This window comes from Lipotes vexillifer, unplaced genomic scaffold (assembly GCF_000442215.2).
Source record: "Lipotes vexillifer unplaced genomic scaffold, Lipotes_vexillifer_v1.1 scaffold419, whole genome shotgun sequence".
NCBI lineage: Eukaryota > Metazoa > Chordata > Mammalia > Artiodactyla > Lipotidae > Lipotes > Lipotes vexillifer.
This window is the reverse complement of record NW_006786333.1, coordinates 2255141-2269182: the sequence shown is the minus strand read 5'-3', so window position 1 is coordinate 2269182 and position 14042 is coordinate 2255141. Positions and strand designations below refer to the sequence as shown.

Below are 14042 nucleotides of genomic sequence, written 5' to 3'. Positions count from 1 at the left end.
CTGAGAGATGGAGGAGGGAGTGCGTTCCGGTGGCCTTGAGTCCTGATCCTAGCATTTGAGGCCCAGGCTCCCATCCCTCGATTGGGTCAGATAGCCCAATATCCCTCCCAGCCCTGTGAGCCACTAGACTTATTCTTTGTGTTTCTCTTAAAGTAGTTTGAATTAGGTTTCTGTCTCTTGCAGCTTAAAGAATGCTTACAAGACAAATGCTGTAATTCACCCATTTTATGGATAAGGGAATTGAGGCTCTGAGAAGTTAAGTGATTTGTTCATGAAGATCACATTACCGGTGATTTTGAGAACTTCATGCCCTATTTAATAAACCCAAATGTTATATTCCAGGGAAGAGAGCAAAGCTGAGGAATTGGAGATGGAGCTGGTTATTAATGAAAGGGGCAGGGAAGTTTTGGGGCACCCTCAGGTCACAGCTATTCACATGGCTAATTCGTTCACTGGTTCATTAAATATTTGTTCAGTCACTGAGAAACAATCTAAAGCGAGTCGTTTGGCAAGAGGGAGTGAGTGGTCTGCAGGTGCCCTCAGCTCTTCTGGCTGGCTGGCTGCTGTCAGCATAGGAAGGGGTGAAAAGCCACAGAGCCAGCCCTCCTGTGTTTTTCGAACTGCTATTCCAGTGAATGCAGTGTATGCAGAAGGTGTCAAACCCTGTAGTCTCTCAGAAAATTGATTATTGAGCTTGCCCCTTCCTTAAAAAGCAAGCTTTTCTTTTTATTAGCATGCATAAATACGGAATAATTTCTGAATGTAAATATGGTTGATATTTTATTTTCCTGACATGTTTGGAAGCAGCCTGGGGTAGGGTGGCAGTGAATCAGTAAATGTCATGGGTACTACGCTGGGAATTCATCAACTGTGCACACAGTTCATGGACTTATGCCGTATGTTTCGTAATAGCATGTTTGTTAACGTGGGATTGGGCTGCCTAGCTGTATGACAAAGCTGCCACGTCAGTTTCTTGATGTATAGAAACAGGCTCTGCTAGCCAGATGTAGAAATCTAGCAAGGTCATTTTAGGAGTAATTTCCATTTTGTGTGCTTTTTTCCCCCCTCATTGACTGTAGGAGAATGTGGTTTGCCTCATTACAATGTGATGCCAGGTGCACAACACAATAATGACCTTTATGCCAAAGTCTGAAGTTCACGTAAATGATTAGATAGACTCCCATTCAGCAATGTTGGAAACCATTAGCTAGAGGCAGGAACCGTGTTAACTTCTTGACATAGGAGGTCACAGGGTCAAGGTGAAAGCCCAGGTCTGGACTCAGATGAAAAGAAAACAGTGCTGCCTGGCAGCACTGGGGTTTGAAGCCTTCCCTCTGAGAGTCAGAGATGTCCTGGAGCATGTGGAAAGCTAAGCGAAGGCCTGGGGAACCAAGGTGGGAACTGATAAAAAGGGCAGCAGATCCCCCTCCATCTCTCCCCCACCCTTGGCAACCACAAATCAGTTCTCTATGTCTGTGAGTCTGTTTCTGTCTCGTAAATAAGTTCTTTTGTGTCATATTTTAGATTCCACATATAAGTGATATGATATTTGTCTTTCACTGTCTGGCTTACTTCACTTAGTATGATAATCTCTAGGTCCATTCATGTTGCTGCACATGGCATTATCTCATTCATGTTTATGGCTGAGTAGTATTCCATTGGGTATATATACCACATCTTCTTTAACCGTTTATCTACTGATGGACATTTAGGTTGCTTCCATCTTTTTATTCTCTTGGATTCTGGATTGTTGGTGTTTACATGGGAAATCAAGGATTTCTTATGGAGTCTTTACGATAACTTGGGAAATTTGAGGATTCTGTTTTCACCCACCCAGGGATGGGTTTCCTGCCAAGACCATGCCTGACTTCTGTCTTTTATTGAAATTGGCCAAATTAAGTCCTTTGCTTGTTGATTATGGCAGTATTGACTGCTGTTTTATTAAACACACATTTACAAATGGCACCTGAGCATCCAACAATGCTCCAGACCTCAGAACCCTTCCTAATGCCGCTGTGTAGGAGTTACTGACAGCCAGCTCTTGCCATTCTTTGTCTTTCTTCCATTTTCACTCTGACTGAGAATGCAGTGTTTCATATCTCCTACAAACTACAAGAACCCGAATGTAAAAAATAGGCAATGAAAAGGGAAAGTAAAAAGTCACATGTTATCTGCGGTCTGAGGCTTGTAAATAAAGAAAGAAGTAATAACCAGTTGAGAATGCATTTGGTCAGAAGGAAAAAGAATGGGAGCTTGAGGGTGTTAAGCAGACGAGACAAGATGCTTAAAATGATAAATAAAATGGCTTGTTTGTTTGTTTGTTTACATCCCTGGAGTTATAAGTATCTTTGTCTGACCATGGGTTAATAGTTTTTCAGTAGGAGCCTATTGTGTGTTTTTATCAGTGTTTGATTTCCAGAGCTTCCGGCTCAGCCTGGGACAAAGGCTCTGTCTTTCACTAATGCTCATAGACGAATAATGCCTTTTTAAAATATTGCCAATTCTGCTGTCATTTCAGGACCCCAGAGACTCTGCTTATTAGGATGGCAGGCAAGCGAAGAAATGAGTTGGACATAGAGGTGGCAGGGGTTAATTTCATATTTGTCACGAGATCTTGCATGATTTCCCTAAAAGATATTTAATTTCCACTGGGCATAATAACTTGCAGCTGCCGGAATATGCTGTATACTAGTGGTGAGTTCTTGTCTTCAGAGATTTATGCAAGTCGTTATTTAAAAATAGAGATCCGGGAGTTACAGCTGGCTAATTAATCTACCACTAAGGAAAGCTAAGCAAGTGACCCACTTAACTGTTTTCAGGAACCGCGGCTACACTGAAGCAAACTTTCAAAAACTGTCCTGCACAAAGAACCAAACTAATACATCCCTGTGGCATTTTTGTGGTCTTATCACAGTGTGTGAGTCCCTTCTTCATCTCCCTTTCTTCCCCATGGACACCACTAATTCAGCCCTCATCCACGCACATCTGAACGTTCCACAATTTGAATTCCTAGATGCTTCACCGTCTGGGTCCTTTTTCCCAAGGACGCTGGCAGGCTCGCCTTCCTTAGTCTCCTCTTTCACAGCATCACTCCTCTGCTCATGTTTACTGCTATCACCTCTGAGGCCTCTGCCTGACTTCTGAGGGTTCCTCTAAGAGAGGAATGCACCTTCCCCTCTGGGCATAATGGTCTCTCCTCTCTCATACTGTCCCCTCACCTAGATCACTTTTTCCATTCCTCTCTCAGCCTGAACATGGTCTGTATAGCTTACAAAGCTCCACTGTGTCTGTCCCAGGCCACCTTGATTTTTTTCCCTGGACTTGATGTCAGAGAGTTGACTTGATCAGGTCATGACACAATTTCATCAACATTGGTCTGTGAGGGCCCTGATCTTACCTTTAAATTAGTCAATCAATTAATGTTTTTATTATATTTATTCCTATCTCCTTACCTCTCTGCATAGGCAGGCATTCTTTTATGTTTTATGTGCATTATTTTTTATTGCATACACCTTTACCAAATAATTATTACTGTTATATGTACAACTATTTTGCTTAACACACATATTAAATTTCATGTGTCTCCTACTATTTTCACTCAGGCTTATACCGTTCAAGTCCATCCATGTCTCTAAATCTGGCTGCTGCATACTGCATCGTAGGCAACCATCACCTTCAACTCTCTGCTTTCTCCATGATGTACACGCCCACATCCCTCCCACTCTCTGGATCTCTCCTTCTCTGAAATCACTCTGTATTCATTTACCCTACACTGGGCTCTTAATTATACTGTATTTTCCTATGGTGTTTCATGTTTTTCCCTTATCTTCTGTGTAACTCCTTGGAAATCAGGGACTATTTCTCATAGTACTCCCTCTCCCACTCCACCTCTTCCCATCCCCACCTCTGCAGACCTTCTCTGGAGCTCGGTGCATAATCAGCTCTCAGTAAATCCTTGTTTACTTAGTGAATTGAATAGCGTGACTCCATGAGGGAAGGCATTTTCTCTATTCTTTACCATATTTACAGTGTCTGGCAAATGGTGCCTGGCATGTTGTAGGTGATCAGGAAATATGACACAAATGAGTGTCTCACTTTTCACAGAAGAAAAGGGATATGGAATAGTAGAATATACAGGGGTCAGGATACTATGTTCTAGTTTCCAATCTGCCACCAACTAGGTGTTCAACACTTAGCACATCATTTAGGTCTTGGTTAAACTGAATGATTTCTTGAGTCCTTGTTCACTCTAACTTGCTAAGTTTCTGTAACTTCACTAAAGTTTTTCAACAGGAAGAGAGTCTTTAATATGAAATCATCTCTGTGGAATACAGTAATCATATGCAAGGCTCTGTTGGGTTGAGGTGTTGGGTAGAGGTGAGAGTCTGTCCTATGGTTTCTGATCTTAGGCTCCCAGAATGATAGGAAGGACAAAATGATTACTACCTGTAAAGTGCTTAGAAGAGTGTCTGACACATAATAAGTGAAGTATAAGTATTTACTCTTATTTTTATATATTTAAGAAAATCTACTAACATTTGCAGCAATCTCTTGTCTGGCATATGGAAGTCTGGTCTTCATGCTTATGTGCCCCAAAAAAGGCCCCAGGAATTCTAGTATCACTGCTGAAATTAACAGCTCTCTTTTATAGGACAATAATCATCAGACAACAGTCTGATTTCTTTTAGGCCCAATCTGTTGTCCTTCTGATAATGGGCAGGTTCTTTTTTGAAGTAAAGCAAAAGAATATTGTCCTTCAGGATCATGCAGCAGCTAATAAAGATGTTGGGACAAGAATCTTGAGTTCTATATTTGGTATCTATCAAAAACAACTGTTTCCTCTATAGAATAGTCAGTCAGAAATGGAACAGAATATGAATATATTAATATTTTATGCAGATGATATTTTTCCCTTTAGTAGGGAAGCAGTAACAATAATCTAATTGGCTTTCGCTTATCTTTAAAGAAGTGAATTCAAATATTGAACAAACCAATCTTAAAATTCTGAACAGCATTTAAATGATGAGCTTCTTTGTTGCTAGATGGCTTCTTTTTCTCTAGGTCAGAGGTAAAGCTATTTGTCTTAAAGAAAAAAAACGCTAAATGGTGTTCGTAATGGGCTACAGGTATTATAACCTAACTATATTTGCTTCATGAGCAGAAGTAACATTTGATAACTCTTTTATTCTACTGTTCTACTGGGCAAGTGAAGTCTTAAACAGCATTTCAGTTTAATGCTTTTACATACAAAATCCAACTTGTGAATTTTAAAAGTTAAAAAAAAAATCAGGTAAAAATACAAAATGAGAACTGGGAACTCCATAAGGGCTAGAAATTTTTGGACCAAAAGAGAAGTACAACCTCTAATTAAAAGGTTGGAGAAATAAGTAGGTAAAATGTTCAATTACCAACAACAGCACAGGAAAATGACTTTGAGTCATTTGTTTTAGCGATCAGAAACACTGGAATAAACTGTAAGGCTTACATGGGAATGGGGAATGGGGATTTTAAAAAAACACCTCGTGGTTTTGCTTCTGTTTCTGTTTTTCTTTTCTTTTACTCATGAACTTTATTTGGAGGAGTACCATAGCTTCCTATTAAAATAAAGATGGACTGTGTTCTAATAACATCTTTCTGTGTTGTGTTTCTCAGGTAGTTCTCAGCTACAGCTGCCATTTATTTCCATATGGAATAAACTGAAGTAAAATATACACTTTGAATAGCCAAGAAGGATTGCCATGTAAATTCAATGAGATATAATATGTTGGAAGATGCTCTGAAAAATCTAAAGTGCTATACACATATTTGTTTCTGTTATTGCTGCATTAAGTGAAAATCAGAAGAGGGCCTACCATGTACCAGGAAGTGCTTTAGGCACTGAGGATTCAGAGAAATAATAACACTGATTTTGCCCTTAAGGATTTATAATTAGGTTGGAGAAACAGAGAATGTCAGTGTATCGTGGAAATGATGGATATGTGCCGGGTGCTTGGAGCACAGAAAGGGATAGTAAGGGATCCCCGACTAAGGTTTTAGAGTCAGGGAGTTAGGGAGAGGAGAGGAAGGGAGTCCCAGGAGGAAAGGACATGAATATAGCCTTGGGGTAAAAATTAGTGCAGTATATTCTGAGTCAGTAAGGGGATCAATATGACTAGAGCTTAAAATATCAAGCAGAGAATAGCAAAACGTGTCTTTGCGAAGTCAGATTACAGCAGGCCTGTATACTGTGTTAGAGGTTCAGATTTTACCCCATTGTTGACAGAAACCCAATGAAGCCACGACACAACGCGGTCACTCCGGGAGAGGACTGGAGGCGGATTTGAGGGTCAGGGAGAGCAGTGAGGAGGGTATTACCGTAGTTCAGGTGAAAGACGGTGAGAGCAGGAACTTAAGCTCTCAGATAGAACAAGGAGGGCAAATCTGAAAAATAGTGAAGAAAGGCAACGTATGGTGATTAATTTTATAAGAGTTGGTGAGGATGACCCTCAAGCTTAGAGTCTGACAGGCTGGGTGATTTGCAGTACAGTTTACGTACGGAATACTGAAGGAGAGTCAGGTATAGGGCATAAGATATATGTTCATTTTTTGTCATGTTTATCTCAAGGTTGCTATAAGACATTTGAGTGAAGGTGTCCAGGAGGCAAGTGGATATGTGGCCCTGAATTGTGAACTGCACATCTGAGTAGGCAATTCAGGTTTGTAAGTCATGAGCATTTAAGTGGTGGTTAAAACCCTCAGAGAAGAGAAGCGAGGGCAGAAACCTGGGAAGGCCAGTGTTTAAAGAGTGGGCCAAAGAGAAAGCCAAGAAACCCTAGAGGGGACAGTGAGGTGGTGCGGAGGCACCTGATACAGTGTCATAGCACAGAAACCAGAGGGACGGAGGATCAGGAACGTGGTGGGATCCAAAGGGAAACCAAAGCAATAAAAGCCAGTATAAGGACTTAAAAAGAATCCTTTAAATTTAGGCAACTGTGACTTTAGGTGACTGTATCAAAGCAGTCTCACTGCAGGGGTGGCGAGCAACTACGATCAGTTGTGGAATAAATGTGGGGAGAGTGAGCACAGGTCTTTCTCTGCAGAGAATTTTGGATGGGAGGGTGGAGAGGGATAGGACGGCTGTGAGAGGAAATGCAGGGGCAGGAGCGGGTTATTTTAGGAGCATAGAAGTTTAAGTTAAGGTCAGAGGCTGAAGAGAAGGAACCAATAACGGGAAAGGTAGAAATATATCAGAAAACAGGAAAGAAAATGGTGTAGCATGTTCCCAAAGGAAGTGGGAGGTGTGGAGGGGATGGGATCCACAGAAAAGGTTGTCTCTATGCCAGAAGGACTTGAACTCTTAAACCTCCAAGGCTGGAAGGATGGGTAGAAGGAAGAGAGTGGGCGATCGGGGAGTGGAGGAGGGAGGTCAGTCGTGCTTCATGGCTTCAGGACAAGGTCATTAGTATTTACTCATTCTCCTAAGGCCCAAAACACACTGATTTAGCAAGTGAAATCATCTTCGGAAGTCCTTCATCATCCTTTTCAGGGCTGCTCTCCCAGCAGCCATTAAAGCTTTTCCCCTGAGCAGCTTCAGTTCTCTTGCTGCTCCTCTCCCACCTCCATGCACAAGTTTTTCTCCAGCAGTGCTGGATTACCCCCCAGCCACTCCCCCCTCACCCCACACTGGCTTCCCCTTAAAATATCCATTGAGGGCTTTCCTGGTGGCGCAGTGGTTGAGAGTCCGCCTGCCGATGCAGGGAACGCGGGTTCGTGTCCCGGTCTGGGAGGATCCCACATGCCGCGGAGCGGCTGGGCCCGTGAGCCATGGCCGCTGAGCCTGCGCGTCCGGAGCCTGTGCTCCTCAACGGGAGAGGCCACGGCAGTGAGAGGCCCGCGTACCGCAAAAAAAAAAAAAAAAAAATCCGTTGATTATCTGCATTTAAGTATATTACAAACTACCTCCTTCAAAGATGTAAAGATCTGATACCCAGTCAACTGTGCCAGCCTTCCCAGAAGCATCTGCCCTATAGATGGGCACTCGGGCTTTCAGGGGCCCTGCCCTATTAGACCCACCCTCTCAACCTTTCTTCCCACACTCCATCAATATGCGCCCTCTGTTCTAGTCACATATAAGTCTTCACGTTTTCAGAAAGTGAAGCACGTGGTATGAAGGTCACACGGTTGGAATAATAGGACAGTGAAGATTTTTTGAGGTGTCCCCATTGTCAGGTATGCCACAGGCAGCTCTGTAAGGAAGGGTTGCTGCTACTTCTGACATGGCATATTCCCATACACGTTACTTCCATTCATTAGAAGTTTTAAGCTACAGATTAGGAGTACTGCTTACCCCTTCTGTCTTAATAGAAAGTTAGGAAAATTTGAATCGGTGCTACTTTTTAAAAATCAGGCTTTACTGCTGTTTGCTGGTTAGTGTTACAATCACAAAAGCAAAGGCTAAGCCATTTTCTTCTTTAAAAAAAAATAGTGTTTTCCATGATGTCCAAACGATCTCCAAATGACTAGAAGGAAAAAATACCCACAGCAGCTCCTTGGGCTCAGTATCATACCTAGATACCTTAATCCCAGATGTACTGGCTAAGCTCAGGCTGATAGGATGGCGGGGCTAATAATAAAAACACCCCAGAGGCTCTGATCTCTATGGAGTCTGTATCTAAAATGTACAACTTTATGGTTAGGGGTACTGGTTTTAGAATCAAACTGATTTGCTTCCTGATTACCACTTACAACCTACGGCACACCTCTCATAGAGTTGTGGGGACTAAGTATGATCATGAACTTAAAGGGCTTCTCCTCATTGCCAGTACACAGTGAGTTCTCAATAAATGGAGACTGCTATTGAATTATTACCATTAATAATTCATGCTTTGATTTAAGAAACTGCCTGGTCTAACTATCTCCAGGCAAAGGCTGCTTTCTCATCCAGTCTCCGCTATATGGCTATAAAATGGTGAGTTTCCTTTTCAGATGTGCACACATACTTGCTTTGCTCTCATCACTGATGCCTACTTTCTGTAGTCAATTAACATGATCGACCACTTACGGTAATCATTTCCTAAGAACCAAATGTGCTTACATTCAGTGGCACCCACTATAATGCAATTAATTTTTCCAATAATATTCATCTACTAGATAGGCACAGTATAAATGAGAGCTGTGATGATAAGCTATCTCCTGTTTTCTCATTTTAAAGAGAGATTCATTAGGGACAGTGGTCCTCAATGTTAATGAAATGACACAATCTAATTAGAGAATTGCAGTTATACACACTAGTGCTAGAAAGAGAGGAATTGCTACCTGACAGGTAATGTCACTGTCTGCATCTTGCTTCTGCCCTCCTTTAGGATGCTTCCACCTTGGTCCAGATCTCATCCTTTCCTTGGGCCTATTCAGCCATCTTATGAATGCTGGGAAAAGCCTAAGCTATAAATAGCTTGCTTTTTGATAAGATGATTCATGCCTGAAAAAGTTGATAATGATTTCGGAATTTCTTGTAATTGAGTTTTTAATTACAACACAGATAGCCAATATCTCACTCATATGTAATTTTAACAGAGATGACAAGCAATTTTATATTCTTTGGAGATCATTTGACAAGTGTGGGAGCCTATAGTTAAGTACCAATGGCCTTGTTTTTGGACAGGAGTACCTGACAACCACTCACTCAGGGAAGATTGGAAACTGGAACATCTGGATCTCAATAAATTATTTGATAGAACAATCCAAGTGCTATAACACGAGCTGCCACTGGGAATATAAACCTGATTGCTTGGCTTAGAATCTTGCTTTTCTAATTTATAGTCCGCATATTATGATTTGAGATACTGTAGAGCCAATTGGTATATGGACAAGGTTCTACCATAAATAAATTTTTCTATCTTTAGACTTTATCAGCACGTCAGATAAAATTTGCAAATAATTTTTTTCTAATATATGCAGAGCTTAACCTTGGGATGGGTACCATATTTTCTTTACTCCTTTACTCCTTTAGCATTTACTTAAGAGCTCTAGAGGCCATGCCCAGAGTTCTAGAGCTAGAATTAGACCAAAGAAATTGCTCCATCCAAAAGAGCAGAGAACCAGCCCAGCATTGGCTGGTCCCTACTAGTACCTCCCACAAGCTTTCACAGGCCATCCGCATAGACCGTTACATCCAGAGGCGCAAACTGATTTACCTTTTTCAACCACAGAGCGGTATTTCTCAGATCTTTGAATTTCAGAGACCAAGAAAAAAAATTATTCTTAATTAGAGTACTATGAAGGGTGGTAACTTTTTAATTTTACCAAGTAAAGATGTTTATATTTTTTCTTCCTTTCCAGTCATTCGTGAGCATTTATTGAGCATACAATATCTGCAGCTACTAGAGTATGCCCTGGGAATGCAACAAAAAGCAAAGCTAGACATAATCTATGCCCTCAAGTATCATATAGTCTGGTGGGGGAGATAGTTTTTAATCACTTACACTAATGTATATAAAATTCACAGTGATAAAGATGCTATTAAGGAAATTAATGTGGTTTTCTGACAGCATGTAACACATTAATTTTATATGGACAGTGAGGGTCAGGGAACTCTTCCTCTTTAAAACTGATGCTTGGACTTAACAGGTCTCAGACTATGTAGGCCATGATACGAAATTTGAACTTTATGCTAAGAGTAATAGAAAACAATTAAAGATTTTGAAGCAGGATTTATGTTCTTAAAAGATGCCTCTGGATGCTATTGGAGAATGGATTGGAGGGAAACATGAGTGGAAGGAGTGAGATCAGTTGGGACGAAATTTCAGTGGCACAGACGTAACTAGTGTGACGGCTATGGTGATGGTGAGTAGTTGGATTTGAAGAATATTTTGAAACTAGAATTGCTGAGACATACTGATAGATGAGGGGGTGGTGGGAGGAAGAGAGAGGTATCAAGGATTTCTCTTATATTCCTGTTTGAGCAACTTGCCATTTAACGTACCATTTACTGAGGTAGAAAGACCAAAAGAGGAAGAGGTTGAGGCAGGAAGGGAGACTTGAGCATCGCTTTTTGGGCTTGTCAGTTTAAGGTGCCTGTGAGATATCCAGTGCAGGCAGATACATGAATCAGAAGCTTGGAGGAGTATTCTGCTACTAGATATACATTTAGGAGATATCAGCATATCGATGGTATTAAATGGGACTAGATAATGTTTCACAGAAATAAGTATTATGGAACTTTGAGCATTTCGAGGCCCAATACAGGAGGGGAAGTCTTCAGAGCATCTTTCCTCCTATGAAAGGGATGACTTTTTAACACCCACAAAATAGATAGAACACAATATCAGTCCTTTAAATTATGGACATTTAGTTGCATGAACTCCTCTCACCATTGTTGTTATCATTCTCATTTTGCTGCATATCAGTGAGAACTTAGGAATGACCTCATTTTGGTAGCAGAAGGTCATATCCACAGCCAGCTTCACCTGACCTCTTAGTCTCTCCACCCTTAAAAACACATCTGGGGTTTCTGATTCAGAGTAATACAGGATTGAAACTCACAGAATGACACAAGATCCTATGATATGACATCAATTTCTCCCTACGCTGAAATGCAAAGTCAGTTCCCTCCTATGCACTTTGTGGCATTCCTAAGTCAGAAGACTACATTGCAAGTGTAGTATAGTTATTTGTGTGCATCAGCATCACTTAACACTTGCATGGCTTTCTCCCCCTTCTGCGCATCATAGTATTGGCATCCATCACAGTATTCTTTTCTAGTGGACCTAGTAAATGTTTCTGAATGATCCTATCACAATGTTCCAGACAGCTTGATCAATCAGATTGAATGTGGGAGATAATAGTACTACTACTACTAACAATAATAACCACTTTATTATTATACTTGCAACTGATATTATTAATACTAACATTCTAAAGACTTTGTGTAATGCATCATACTAAGTGTTGTCCCTACTTCATATTATGCAAACCCTAACTACAACTTAGAAGAATGGTGCCATTTCACAGGTGAAGAAACCAAGGCTGAGAGAATGACATCCCAGGAGTACATTTCATTATTGTTTTTGCATTGGATTATAATTATATGCCATTATCTGTTACAATGGAAACTCACTGAGACTCTATACTTTTCCTGTTTGAAACCTCAGCACCTAATAATGCTTGGCACGCTTACGGTGCTTATTAAAATGTGATGAATGTACATAAAAGCATACTCATTGCGCTTCCCTTTATTACATTTTTTTTATAAATTGAAGTTTTGTGGCAACCCGGCATCAAGCAAATCTATCAGCACCATTTTTCCAAAAGCGCTTTGCTCACTTCCTGTCTCTGTGTCACATTTTGGTAATTCTCACAATATTTCAAACTTTTTCGTTATTATATTTGTTACAGTGATCTGTGATCAGTGATCTTTGATGTTACTACTGTAACTGTTTGGGGGACACACCCATAATAGAAGGTGAACTTAATCAATGTTGAAATGACAACAAAGGATTTAGACTATTACATAAACTTAGTTGATAAAGTAGAGTTTGAGAGGATTGACTCCAATTTTGAAAGTTCCACTGTGGGTAAAGTGCTATCAAATAGCATCGCATGCTACAAAGAAATCATTTGTGAAAGGAAGAGTCAGGCGACACAGCAAACGTCTTTGTTCTCTTATCTTAAGAAACTGCCAGGGTCACCCCAGCCTCAGCAATTACCACCCTGATCAGTCAGCAGCCATCACCATGGAGGCAAGACCCTCCACTAGCAAAAAGATTACAGCTCACTGAAGGCTCAGATGATGGTTAGCATTTTTTTAGCAATAAAGTATGTTTTAGCCAATGTATTATGTACATTGTTTTTTAGACATAATGCTATTGCACACTTAATTAATTACAGCATGTTGTAAACATAACTTTTATATGCACTGGGATACTAAAATAATCTGTGTGACTCGCTATATTGTGCTATTCACTTTGTTGCAGGGGTCTGGAAGTAAACCCGCAATATCTCCAAGGTATACCTGTACTCTGTGAATCTAGAAGCCTCTTGAAAAGCAATAATTGTGTCTTACATGATTTGGAATCTCTCACAGCACCTAGCATAATTCCCAATAAATGTTTGGAAGGTTGAGTGTGTGGGTTTAAAGCTGGCTGAAAAACTACTGTAAACCGAGAAGGCTCTGAGGGCTGCTGGTGGAGGTGGGGTCCCTGCTGAAGGAGGATGAAGATGTGCCGCCAGCTCTGCTGTTGGCACAACTGTGGGTCCGAGTCTTATTTAAGCGTTCTTATGACCTGGATGGAAAGAGGGAAGAGGCTGCTTGTTTTTGGAATTCACTAATGGTTCCAATTTGGAAAGTATAGCGAGCAGCTCAGGCAACAGAAATAAAATGCAAGCGACCTTTGAGACTTGAGGTATGTAGGCTGGGAATAATAACTTTGTGAGCATTTGAAAAAGGCAAGGCAGTGAATACACCTGGGGGAGGAGGATCCAAACACAGAGCTGTTCTCCGGAAGTGGGCCCAGGGGGTACAGTGGTCTGCAAATTAAATTCAGGCCAGCCAGGCCATCCGGCAGGATAAAAGGGAAGTCCAGGTTGAGGCCGCCTGTGCAGAAGGGCGTGGCGTTACAGTTCCTCTGTGGCCAGTTCTAGCTGAGTAGCACCTGGCCCCTCGTGCTGTGTTCCCACCACCTCGTTCCTTGGGAAGCTCAGGCAGTTTGCAAGAAGTGCAGAGAATAGCAACAAGGGGAATGAATTCAGGAGCCTGAGGAGAGGATGCAGATGAAAGGGTAAAAAGATGAGAGAGCTAGAGTTTAGCTGCAGAAAGCTGAGGGAGAGAGGAGGGAGAGACCCAGAAACTAATAATAAATATCCAGGTCTATTCGAAAATAGCCGAGTGGAAATTCGCAGAATACCCATCAGATTAAGACTTTTCAGATGAAAATGGACATTTTTCTTCCAAGCCATGGGCTTCTTGCCTGGACTGGCACTCTGCCTACTCAGGTGATCAGTAAATACTATCTTATAAAATAACCTTCATTTGCCATAAAAGTATACGATCCAGGAAATAGGCCAGT

At 41.2% G+C, this 14042-nt stretch overlaps 1 protein-coding gene across 1 annotated transcript in view; it reads left to right on the top strand.

Annotated features, from left to right (window-relative positions):
* ST6GALNAC3 (ST6 N-acetylgalactosaminide alpha-2,6-sialyltransferase 3) overlaps positions 1–14042 on the top strand; it is a 591033-nt gene that overhangs the window by 480878 nt on the left and 96113 nt on the right. The gene's annotated exons all lie outside the window — the stretch shown is intronic.